The 13,553-nt window shown below is 39.5% G+C and overlaps 1 protein-coding gene across 2 annotated transcripts in view; it reads left to right on the forward strand.

Annotated features, from left to right (window-relative positions):
* Dh44 (corticotropin-releasing diuretic hormone 44) overlaps positions 1–13,553 on the forward strand; it is a 176,586-nt gene that overhangs the window by 30,619 nt on the left and 132,414 nt on the right. For both annotated transcript variants that reach the window (XM_019041531.2, XM_072298467.1), the window contains one exon: positions 3,272–3,344. The gene's annotated coding sequence lies outside the window, so the exon portion shown is untranslated. The remainder of the gene's footprint in view (positions 1–3,271; positions 3,345–13,553) is intronic.

Consider the following 13,553-nt stretch of genomic DNA (forward strand, 5'->3'; position numbering starts at 1 on the left):
TTGACTGATGAAGAATGGGCCACACACTTTTCCACGCAGAAAACAATTAATTTAACTTGACGTCCGGAAATCGACCTACTTTATTTTTTCATAAACATATAATTGGACACTTCCATGAAAATTCCTAGGAGAATTTCTCTTGAAAAGGTAAACTTACGAAATTTTATGAGATACCAATAAGGACGACCTCTCAGAACAGTTAAACGTAATTTGTACATCTTGCATTGTCTCAAATCAAGATTCACACGGAGAAAAAAACTTCGTGCGTGGGACCCGAAGTTGATGTCATATGGATCTCTGAAGTTTTCATATCACGTATCTAAAAACTTGAGGTAGAGCTGCCGAAGTTCGGGTCAGACGTCTGATGTACTTCGATAAATACCGAAGGGTTCGGGTCACACATCTGAAGTACTCCGGTACGTACCGAAGTGCCTGCATGGATGTCTGACCCAAACTTCGGCAGCTCGACCTCAAGTTTTCGGATGCGTGATCAGAAAACTTCAGAGATCCATTTGACCTCGACTTCGGGTCCCTTTGCACGAAGTTTTTTTCTCCGTGCAGAATTTGTTAGTTTCATTCGTCATATTCCATATTGCATACTATCATTAGCTGTTTCATTTGACCAAAAAATTTACTCACTACCCTGATAACACCAAAGTTTGATTTCGTACGTAATCTGTCTCTAAAAAAAGAAGCTCTGAATAAAGAGCAAAGGAAGAGTATTCGTGGAAGTTTCATTATTCTCTATAAGGAAGGAAATATCTTCATTCCAACGTTGCAAAACGTCCACTCTCAAGTTACATTTTTAGCAGGAAGCTGTTGGTCATTTCAAACCACAGATGTCATTGATTTTTCTCCAATTTCACGGGAATGCCAGCAAAATTTAGAGCGGAAATTTCCGTTATATTTTTGTGAAAAACGTATATAAATCAATGAGTAGATTTTGCAACTTTGGAACTGAGTTACGTTTTTTCATCTGAAAAACGACGATTTGGCAATGGAGGATGAAGCGGCGCGGGGCGGGCTATCAATTAGCGTTCGCAGCGCGTAATAATTACCACGAGAGAGGTCCCTTCCTTCCCGGAAAACTACCCTTCTTGCCTCCCTGCTCAGGGAACCCGCATCGACGTTGGAAAAATCTTGACCATGAAAAAATAAACACTGTATGCAAACAAATCTGATTACCCTCTGAATTCTCTCAACGAAAATGTGAACGAACAAACAAAACCGTCAAACACGGATTTCCATTGCTCTTTATTTGACGAATTTTCAAGATTTGTCTCGGCACATTTTACGCTAAGTTTAATGGCTAACTAAGCACGGATTAATTTGGGCTCTTTAATTAAATAAATCTTAGATTAGCTAAGTTTACAGTTTGGGACCGTCCATAAATGACGTCGAAGAGTCCTTGAGAAGGAGAAGAAGGTCAAGGGAAATTGACATATATTTGACAATAGAGTGAGGGGAAAAGGAGGAACGTTAAGCCAAACCTGAAGGCAGCCCAAAAACATCAGCAGCCTGTAAGCCACCGTAGGTAGTAGGTAGGAGTCCCTATTTTTTGCGTAACGTGGGGGAGGGGAGACATCCTAAAAAATTATGTTATTTTTAGATGGGGTTCTGACGCTACTTGGCGTGTTTTTACCCAAGGGGAGAAAAATCCTGGGGCCAAAAAATGTAAAAAAAAGTTGTAACGTAATTTGGAGCACATTTTGCGCTAGGCATCGAATATTTTTGTCATATTTCAGAAATAACTGAATGCATGCGTAAACAGTAGCCCTATATGCAGACACATTGGTCCATGAATAAGCCAAAAATAGCATCTCCTCATCACGTAATGGATTTTATTTTTGGACAGTCCTTTTTACAAGCCTTGGACGGCATTGCGTGTTGACTCGCAGATAATCGCCTTCGAATTTCCGCGTAGGCAAAATCACCTCTCAGGAGTTAAAATAGTCGCATTCTCCAAGTTTTATTCAGCTCTCACGAGATGAGAGATGAGCGTGATAATGTCGTTTTATGAAAATTCACGTGTCCTTGCGATACACGTGGTGTGATTGCACCGCAATGACCTTGCGTGGCGGGCCGTTAACGCAGTGTCGGCTGGTTACTTTAAGCGTCATCTTGACGATGAAACTGGATTCGAAAATGCGTCGTAGTTCCTTAACAAGCGGGAGAGAGGGCTCTGCTTGAACATCATCAGGGCTATCACAACGATCAGGTGTGACGTATATTTCCCCGAAAACCTGACTTCATTTCAAGAGCCAGAGTTTACAATAAGTACTGCTGACGCTGACGCATCAAAGAATCTTCGCCTCTCTGAACAATAATATGTCCCAATGAAAATAGTTTTGAGGTTTTCACCGTCGGAAAAGACTGGATCCTCCTGGCCCAGAATATTATGTAGAATATGTAGGGACTATGAGCGAAATATGGGACAACTTCCCTCAGAAAGTTGTTAGTCTGGCTTTACTCCGTCTACTTCGTTCAGATCTCGTCGAAATTCGGAACTGGATTAAACCTCAATTTCTGTTTCGTTAGAGTTGTGCTCATACATCATGTCACTGTCTTGAGACAGCCATGGGATGCACTTTTAATTCAACATTGCCGATTATGATATAGCATCGGGTCGAAATCACTCATCCGTGTCTTTTGCTCTTCTTATATTTTTCTCCACTTGTACGTAGAAGAGCTTCTGGGGTATTCTTTAGAAAAATATAAAAAATGGCACAGTGTCTCGAGAAAAAATGTCGATATCTACGTAAAAAATGAATTGAGAGGGGAAATATACAACTTCATTAACTCTGATACTCGTATTTGGACTTCGTGGAAGGGATAATTTCAATTTATTGTTGTCTGCTCTACGAATACTTCCAGGATCTTTGTTCAAAATATGGTATCTGCGGGGCCGTTCATAAATCATGTAACGCTCTAGAGGGGAGGGGGTCAAAGAGAGCGTTACGCCATTTTTTTACGTGATAAAGGATAGACCTGTGCAAGTGTGTCATACAAGCGTTTCAAGGGAGAATGGGAAGAAGGGGGGGGGGGGGAATGCTTAACTATAGCGTCACGTAAATTATGAGTGCGCTTCCTATATAAGTGTTGACCCTCATGAAGATGTTTAAGATCTGTTTTTGTTCCCCTCAGCGTATTAATAAACATACATCAGCTACCACCATGACTATGCTGTTTTATTTTAAATGCCAGACTTAACAATAATAGTTGCACTTGTATGTAATTTGTATTTAAATATTTTATTTTGTTCTGATTACAGTGAAGCGACTTCTACGTTGAGCAACCAAAGGAAGGAAATTTGTCTTTGCAAAGCGCGGTTGGCCATAACATTGGTAAGCGATCATTTGAGTTATTTGATTTCCTTCCTTCAACCGTTCCATGCCACTGTTTCATGTATTTTGGAAACTGAGTCCGGTTCCTGTAACCCGTAGCCCGTAGGACTCTCCGCTAAGCAGCGGTTACTCAAACAATGCTCCATTTCTTATTAATCAAGTCATCAACAAAACACAATTTTTCCACATCTTTATCGTATCCGTCTACTATTTTTAAAATTTTCTTCCTGTCAAGGTTTTGCAGGATATTTCTGCTAAATTTATCTGTTCTTTGGTAGATATGTAATTCGTGAAAATTTGAAAAACTCGAAGAGTGTAGGGATGTTAGGACTCAGGGTCTGGAAAGTAATGGGAATTTAAGTGTTATATTGAATTAAGTAATGAAGAAAATTTTTTGATTGCTTTGAATACATTTTAAGAACTTTTTCTATGCAATTATTCACGTAACAGGCACGAAAAGGTAGGACATAAATATTGCCAAATTAAAATTCGTTAGAATTTTGAAAGTCCTTGGGGGGGGGGGGGGTCAATTTTTTGAAAATCTAGACCCCTTCACGCATGAGAAGAAATTACACAAATTTGGCAGCGACGCGGCACGCTTCGTTCCTTTCTGCGACACCCGGTCCAAATTTAACTTCAGCGCGGAGGATTCAGAACTCTATTTGTTGGACTATGTTTGTATTTCCATAGAAAGCTGAGCTTTGAAACGGCGCAAACTTCTAATATGACAGATAACGACGGATAACCTTTCAGTTAGGTAACGGTGCCTCCCGGCCCCCTCTCCTCGCGCTTTGGGAGAAATGCGAGTCGATCGATTGAATTCACTATGAGATTCCTTCATTCATTTTTGACAGAATAATTTAAAATAAAATTCCACGGATACCCCTGAATCTGTCGTACTTTCAACCACTTCCCTCCTGCCATCCTCCTTTTAAAATTGATCTCCGTTGCATCGGATGAATTGGACAGCAGGAACCTATTCTGCTGTACTAAGGAAAACTCCGTACAAACATTCGAGAGTTGCCAAATTTCTTTCCAGAAAATGCCCATTTTTGCGGAATGCTATGCATATTTTTCCTTGAGATTTACTGATGTTTTAGATTAAATTGTCGACAAAATTGCCTGCGGGTCGATTATTGAAATTGATCGACAAAGCTATAGACAAAAAAGACAAAGACGGTATGGAGGGATCCTGTTGGTGGATACGGGTGGTTGCTATGGACAAAATGGGTAGATAATTGACTAACTAACGACAACCGACGGGAGACCCGATTATTTGTCCATCATTTTCTCCCTTAGTCTATAGGAGCCACCCATCCCAACCAATAGGATTGCTCCATATCTCCTATGTCTTCTTTGTCTATATCGCTATGTCAATCAATTTCAATAATCAGTCCGCTGAGCAATTGGAGGAATATTATTCCAAAGTTTTCCTGTAAATTATTGTTTTATTGAAGGCAATATGACAACGCCTGAAGACTCATACGACGTTCTTACTTAGGACGTCAGTATTTGTATTTCAGCGTGAGCTCTCGATCGTATTCTTGTGCGCTGCTTCAACAGATTTAGCCAAAATATCGCTCGTCTTATTATTCAAGACGTTATTCGATTTAAAAGCTCATCCCGGTATCTGGGCTTTAGAATCATGTGCTATTATGTGCTGCACAACCTCTTTAGGGAAATGGTGATCCGATTACATGTTACCACCTCTCATCCTCTTCCCATCAATGTTTTATACGCGGGTTGATTCGATTAAGACTTTAAAGAAGTTTTAAACTTCTTAAAGGTCGGAGAGGAAACATAATATACAATACTGCCGTACTCAGGAAAAACGCCGTATGAGTCTTCAGGCGTTGCCAAATTTCCTTAAATAAAATACGAATTTATATAGGGAAGGTTGTAAATGTTTCTTTTCTAATATTTCAGGCAATTACCTACGTTTGCAATTGAATCTAAATTATCTTGAAATCTCAAGGGGGAACAGGCATAGCTTCCTCCCCAAATACATTTTTTATCAAGGGAAATTTGGAAACATGGTTATTTGTGCGTTTTGAAGTTCAGATATGAGCTCATAAGGATGATATGATATTGACAGTTCCACAAAAACAGTTTCGTAACTTGTTCGGGCATGGGTGAGTATTTAATCAAATATGATTTGATCCGATGTGTTTAATGTGGTTATTTCCACAATTATTTCAAAAGGCAATACCGGTTATCACACAAAATGGTTATACGAGGAACTCAATATGACGTCACTTCCGATTTTCATTCAAATTTTGATCTTATTTTTCTTTTCTATTTTTATGAATGGCACAACCAAATTAAATTGCATTCTAAGCCGAATGATAAGTTCAAAAGAGACTTTAATAAATTAGATTGGAATTTACGAGTTAGTTCTCGAACTGTACCTCGTGTGCATCGAGTTGCCCTTGCAATTTGAAAGATAATTTTATTATACCATAGTCCAATTCAGACCTATATTGCTAGCGTGTCGAATTCGGTTACATTTCATTTCACTTTCCAAAGAATCAAATGAATCGATTAAAAACATGTTTGCACGCTCGCCGTATTAACTTTCCTCCATGGAAATTAGATCCACACCGGTACTATTATTCTGAACTTCAGAACGATCGCAATTTGTTTATTTTAAGCACAATGATGCCCAGCTGAATGCCGCGTATGTACATATCAGTCAGCCGAAGTGAAGAAAGCTTTATTGAAGCTGTTTACGCGCAATCAAAGTGGAAACTTCGAGTAGAAGTCGGTGGCGTTCCTGACTTGAATGCCAAAAGTTAAAAAAAGGTTAGTCTCTGAGGTGACCTCATCAACGTAGGCGTGGCTGCGCTTTTCCTTGTGTATAATTAAATATCATGAAATTTTATGATTTGTTAATAAATTGCATTAATATAGTTAGTTAGTTAGTTAGTTAGTTGAAAGACATCTACCCGAAACATGCATCAAATTTTTATATGCAGAATATTTATTTACAGTCAATGTATGTATATAAACTGAATGTGTCTCTAAATATTGTGAGCTGTTCAGCGAATTCAAATCATCAGCCGTATCAGGGCCGGATTTACCTACTTGCCGCCCATGGGCCGCCTGTATTTTGCCGCCCCTTCTCATTCGTTTTGAAACATTTATAAAAACCATCTAATGAACGTGCCAGCGGGGGAAGGGTGCATAAGAAGCGTTTACTCGTGTTGAACACATTTTTTGGGAAAACCCTGGCAACACTACTAGCAAAAGTTTACGGAACTTTGCGCGAAAGTTAAGTTTCGTAAACCTATCTCTGTGTGGACAAGGCCTTCCATTCATAAGAAATGAACGAAAACATTATGAAAGGACAAACATAAATGTGGATTAATGATTTTAACTTCCGCCGCCGCGCCGCGAAGACCGCGCCGTGTTTGGCGCAATGCGTGAAGTATTCACTCAGTCTTGTAGGCGCTATGCGTTTCACGTTGACCGCACTGTGTTTGATGCAATGCGTGAAGTATTCGCACAGTCTTGTAGGCGCTAATATATGTTAAATGCCGATCGCCACGCCGAGGGTTTCTCCTTTTCATCTTAAGTCCTCGTCATCTTTTCTCGTAAGGTCGCGCCGTTCCAGGCCAAATTGAGTGTTTGATTTCTCTCTTTACTCGAGTAATTGAAGGTGCTGTCTCTTGTATCACTGAAAGACGACATAAAATTAGAAATTACTATACTCTCAGGAAATGAGAGATTTTGTCGCCTTTTCTCGTTAGTAATTTTTTTTCTAAATCCGATTTTTTTTTATACCTACATTTAAAAAAATTGCAAAATTTGCCGCCGGGGCCCATGTGGCCACTGGCAATCCGGCCCTGAGCCGCATTGTCATTTGCTTTTCTTTGTTGCGGTTGGAGACCAAAATTAATGATACAACTAATTCACCTCCAAAGTAGCTCAAATTGCATACTTATCTAAATGAAGGAGGTTTCAGTTCATCGATTTCACCTAAGTCCATTTATTAGAGATTAATAGTAATTAAAATAACACGCCGAAAGACATACTGTAAAGACTGTTTGAGAGTGCTGCTAATGATGCACATGAACAATACAACATCTACTGCAATGTTGTATCTTTTCAAGGGGGAATAGTGCTTTAAACCACTGGAGTGAGAAAAAGAGAAAGTAAAAGATGGCAGGATCAGAAGGAACGTAGGAGGAAATGGTCAATTCCGACGAGGCTTTACAAGGCTAAGAAACGATTATAGCCGCATTTGCATAGTGTTTAACAACGTTGAATACACTCAGCTGCACGGCTCGACGTGATTAAAGCGTAGCTCAAGTTTGTCTCTCGTCTAGTCGCTCGCGACACTTCAGCTTTAGCACGCCGCGCAGTGAACCGTAATTGCGCATTTCCGAGAAAAACTACTTTTATTTACGTGACATTTTGTTCTCTTTCTTTTTCACATTTATTCCTATTATTTACATTTTGTAAATTCTGATTCCCTCATTGGATCAAACATTAAAACTTATGAGCGCTCAGATATTTTCGGCGTTGCAGACTTCCTGTCATGCTAATCAGCGTCAATTTTTGAAATTGTCCGTGATTAATATTCTCTGTGCAAAGAAAAATCTAGGGAAACTTCAGGGAATGATATTGATTTGTTCTCTTTCAAAAAAATAAAATGAGAGTGAAGGTTTTAAGACTACTAACGAGATACGTGATCTGATAGTCTCGCCGTCGACATGCGCTCTACATACATATTATAGAGCTTCGTTTAAGAGTTCTATATGAATTATCAATTTTATTTATTTTACCGGCAAAATTATGAATCCAAATTTTTATATTTATGCTTCATGATGTGCCAATAATATTGGAACCCATATAAACGTTCATTTACGTAGACACTTTGAGATAGCCACTTTCTATAGAGTTTGATCCACTCCACGCAAGAAACTGGAAAAGCTAGTAACCGGGTCGTGTAATGACGCACACTGGAAATACAGTTGTGCTCTTTTTACTAAAATCTCTCCTCCCTAACAGTCAAGCACATGTTACACACCCTAAAGCATTGATGTGAATGAAGATGATACAGATTGTTTGTATTGTAAAATAACTTTTGAACATAGGTGGCACGTGTGTGGGGCGTAAGGGGCTAAAACCCTCTCCCACTCTTTCGGAGGGAAGGATCTAAAAATATCCGGAGAGCGAAAGCAAAATAAATATCGGTTTTCCAATTTTAGACCCTCCCCACTTTTTGACCTCATGCACCGCCCATGCAGAAGAGTCCGAATCCAAATTTTTCTTGGCATGCTGATATGCTCAATAACATGAACGACTGGAGAGTAAGCTTGGAATTTCTCTTCATTAAATATTTTAATGTTCAAATATATAGTAGATAGTATAATAATAAATAGAAATCTTATCTTCCTATATTGAAAAATATAAGCTGTTTTTTGTGTGTACGCCCGTGTCAGTTTACTTTCTCATTGGTCGTTCGATTAACCGATCAGAAAACGTAATTGAAAAACCCTGGGAAATTTGAATTCAAATAAATCGGGATAAAACGACAAAAATCAGCATAAATCTTAATAAAACTGGATAACCCCAAGATTTGATAACCCTAATTTCTCTTCATGAAATAGTTGAATGTACATAGTAGATAGTATACTGATAAATAGTAGAAATTAATGTATACAAATACACTTTTCTATCATTTGCTAATGTTTTATAAGCTTTTTGAAGATGGTTTCCTGGACGAAGCAAAACCCCGGGGATCACTGAGCGGCACGGAACCCTTTGCAGCCGTTCTTGCCTCTCAAGAAACTGACACAGATGAAGTGTTGTTTTAAGGGCACGGGATTTCTATTGTCACTGGGCGAGTTTCGCCGGATTTAGGCGTCTCGCTGCCAAAAACACTGAAATTAAGTTGTAATCAAGTTGCAATTATTTGGAGATGCAATTAAAATTCCCCAGTCGCTGATTTCTGACCAGTTTTCGTGGCCCCTTTGCTATCCACATCCAAATCCACCTTAGGAATTAAAATTCCAGTGTAGTTTACTCAGAATTAAAGCGTGGAATAAGTGTATATCGACGGTGAAACTATCAACCACGTATCTCGTTTGCGGTGTTTAAAAATCTACGCTCACATTTTATTTTTTTTGAAGTAGACCAAATCAATATCATTCCTTGAAATTTTCACGGAATTTTCTCCGCACAAAGAGGAAAAATCACAGAAAGTTTCAAGACTGGATGTTAAGTAGTTTTTCATTTAAAAAATAAAGTATGACAGGAAGTCTGCGACGTCGCAAACCGAGATTTTGAACGTGGTTTGGTAGTTTCACCGTCGATATGTCGCAGGAAATCAGAAATCTGCAGGCGATGTAGGTGTTGTTTAGGTGAGGCGTAATAATGCGCATCGGCATGATGCAGGTTTCATGGGTGATGATCTTCAAAATCATGATCTCAGCCCGGGCGCCTTCAATTTGTGCGATACTTTACGCATAGTCACGGAGTTAGTTTAGTTGCCTATCCGAACTGAACCCAACTAAGGTCACTGATTTCACTACAAACTCTCCGGAGTGTGCCTATTACTACTATGTATTTACGGTGGAAAAAGTGTTTATACATTAAAAGCAAAGTATTGAATACTTCAATCTTGTTCTCTTGTTTCTGAATTTTATTTTTTTCTGTTAATTCACCAGTGGCTTGCAAATTGCCGGAGAACGATCGGGGCTGATAAGGCGGGATCTCAGTTTTCTCTCGGGAGTCATTGTAAGCGGGGACGTCAGAATTTTCAATATGCCATTTATCCAGAGAGGCTTGTGCTTCTTGTCTTTTAACAAATTAATACGCACACGGTGCCGCCAGATTAGGTCAAAATTATTCAAATACTTCATACTTTTGGTTTTCAGAAGTGACAATCATGTACAGTATACGCAATAATACTGGATTTGGGCCCTTGAAAACAAAAACTTAAATGATTCTCTCTAGACGTCCCCAAAATTTACGCGGAGTGTATATTTCTTCCGTGAGATCCATTTCATTGTTTCCTACGTGGGCATTTCAACGATTTTTTTCTGGAGTGGTAAAAAAACTTTGTCGACATTTTCAAAAAAGCCTGAGCATAGACTTTTATAAAACTTGAGTGCGTCGACAGAAATTCTGGCTCACTGTCATGTGATCTTAAGACTTGTACTCGAAAAAAATTCAGTGTATAACACTCCCTGTTTTGAGCCTGTCCTGAATTCAGACTTACTTTTTGGAAAATCAGGGTCTATTTCCAAAGAATTCCATAAAATACGTGTGGTAAAGCTGAGTGATTATAATGGTTTCTTATAATTTTGGCCGCGTTATGTATCCATTAGCAAAAACGGCTAATTCGTTGAATTTAGTACAGAATGCATGGATCGTTTACTTAAAAGTAGAGAAAGTTGAGAAACTGCTGGTCTAGGGACTTCGAAGCTGTCTAGTTAGCTGATCTCTTAAATCACACGGGTTCTTCTCGATTGTCTTTCAAAAGCAGATCCGGCTGTGACAAATCGCTCGCTCATCCGAAACAGTGAAATGAAAGCGAAAACGAGTGCTCCTTTCATTTTGGTGATTATGTGATGTGAGCTACTTTGAAGTGCGGAAACTATTGTATCACTCGATTTGTTCTTTGAGTAAATCGTTTAAGGAGTAGCGCGTGGGTTGACTGTAAGTTTCTTGACCATCAAATAAGAGACTTTCACAAGAGCTCCGGTGCTGAGTTGGATATTTCCCGCCAGAACGCTCTAAAATATAAGACCTCTCGGCTTTTGAAGTATAATTTTCCGGAAGAGGAATCATTTTCACTTCCTTTGCTTTGAACCTTTATTACTTGCCAGTGAGTGCTTCCTAATTTGAAAAGGACGAGGTGTTAGAGGAAACTGTGTTACGGTTGAAAATTCGGCTCTCAATGATCCATGAACGGCAACCGGCAACCCTGATGCAATACTTCCAATTTCCGGCATCAAAAGGCGTGTTATAAAGACAAAACTTTGTTCCCTTCTTAATTGGCATTTCCTTTTCAATTATTGAAAGGATTTATTTACCCAAGGTGAAAATGACAAAGAAAATATTGAAGTTCAATATGAATACGCGCAAAGAAACTTGTTCCACTCCGTATAAGTACACTTCTGTCCACAATCCAATGGTTTCCTTTCTACCGGAGGAAAGACTGCTCTGAATTTTTGTCATTTATCTCTTACAAGTATGTTAGATACGTTAATTTATGGATTTGAAATTATTAATTTTTCTTTTTTTGAGATATAATTCTGCACAATGCAGAATAAACTCGTTTGATAAGGAAAGACACACAGAGAAAAAAACTTCGTGCGTGGGACCCGAAGTTGCGGTCATATATGGATCTCTGAAGTTTTCGGATCACGTATCTAAAAACTTGAGGTCCAGCTGCCGAAGTTCGGGTCAGACATCTGAAGTACTTCGATATATACCGAAGGGTTCGGGTCACTTATCTGAAAGTACTCCAGTACATCCCGAAGTGCCTCGATGTCTGACCCGAACTTCGGCAGCTCCACCTCAAGTTTTCGGATGCATGATCAGAAAACTTCAGAGATCCATATGATCTCAACTTCGGGTTCCATGCACGAAGTTTTTTTTCTCCGTGCAACCTTTCAAAGTTAATGATGAAACCTGACTGGCTTATCAACATAGCAGTTTCAGATAGATAGCCTCGCAAGTGAACAAAAACTCAGCACCGGTTGGCACTATGTTTTTCGATAGACTATAATGCTATACAAGACTATTATAATACTCTCCATCTAAACAAAAATAATTCTCTCATATACGAGAGAACATAACTCTGTTCCAAGGTTGCAAAATTTTCCGTCGCAAATGTCATTTTTACAATGAAATTGTTGAGCGTTTCTCGTTGAAAATTGTACTGACTTATCTTCGGATTGCGTGGAATAATCGGGAAAATTTTGAACAAAAATTGCATAGTCTATCTTGTAATGAATCGGATTTATTTTGGTCGATTCAGCAACCTCGAAATGGAGATGCGTGCTTTCGTCAGGGAACCAATGAGGCGAAGCGAAAATATAGTCAGGGTAAATGCAAGTTTCAGGACGATAACCTCGTCCCGTGCCTTGTTTGGGAGCAAGTCCATATCCATCGAATAATCCACACCTACCCAGGACTGTCATGACGTCATTTCACGGAGTTAGGCGGGTGTTGCAACAACCGAGACGCCTACTGTATTGCATCCAGCAATTTTTCGCCCCTGTGGAGCACCCCTTCTCGCGTCGTTAGCTTCCAGCTCATCCTCTGCCGCACCCTGCCACCCCCTGTCTCTCTCCCCCGCATTTAGGAGGCTCGAAGTTGGTCAATACTGACTACCGAACTGGAATGCGGTGGTGGTGGCAGAGTCAATATTTCCTCAACAATCCCCGGAACGTAACGAAAAAATTCCCTCGCCCCTCTCCCACGAATTACACCTTGCCCGTTGGTGCCAGAATGAGTATGGCTTGATCTGAGCGGCATAATTCAAATAAGTGGGATGGACATTCAGAAGCTTGCGAACACCATCAGGTGTTGCAAAGATTTCTTCATGTAGTGGCTTGGGAATGTCATGAATAATAAGATCAAAATCTTACGCTGTGAGATAAAATCATAAGAGTAATGCGTAACGGGTAGGCGCGAAGCGCCTTGGGGGATGCGGAACCAGTGGCGTGGCGTGCTTTGCGATATATCGATTGTTATGCCATTTAAACCCATGGAAAAGGATCGATAAACAGGGTGTTCTCAGCGAACACCTTAATAATCGATTATTTACCATACGTTTAAATGGCATAACAATCGATGGATCGCAATTCACGCCACGCCATGCCACTGTGCGGAACGCAAAGCGATCAGGAAGAGAAGGCCCCTAATCCGACGACAATTATTTAACCCAGAAGGTTTTGAATTCCAACTCTTCTATTCTGTGGTCTGAATTTCTGGTAGATTTTTGGAGTTTTCCTTTTTAAGGCAAAGAAATTAACCTATGTAGGTATTTTAAGAGAGAAATCATACATATTCAAAATAAGAAGAGGGTTTGGATTAAACCTGGAACATCGGGGTGGAAAATATATTCCCTGACTGATATGTGAAAAACATATTCGTTTCATGAGCATTTCAGCAAAACGTTCACCAAAACTACCGAATTTGCATAAATTGCACACTTTCATCAGTTGAGACCGAAGTGACACTTGTTTC

Source organism: Bemisia tabaci, chromosome 3 (genome assembly GCF_918797505.1).
Source record: "Bemisia tabaci chromosome 3, PGI_BMITA_v3".
NCBI classification, from domain to species: domain Eukaryota; kingdom Metazoa; phylum Arthropoda; class Insecta; order Hemiptera; family Aleyrodidae; genus Bemisia; species Bemisia tabaci.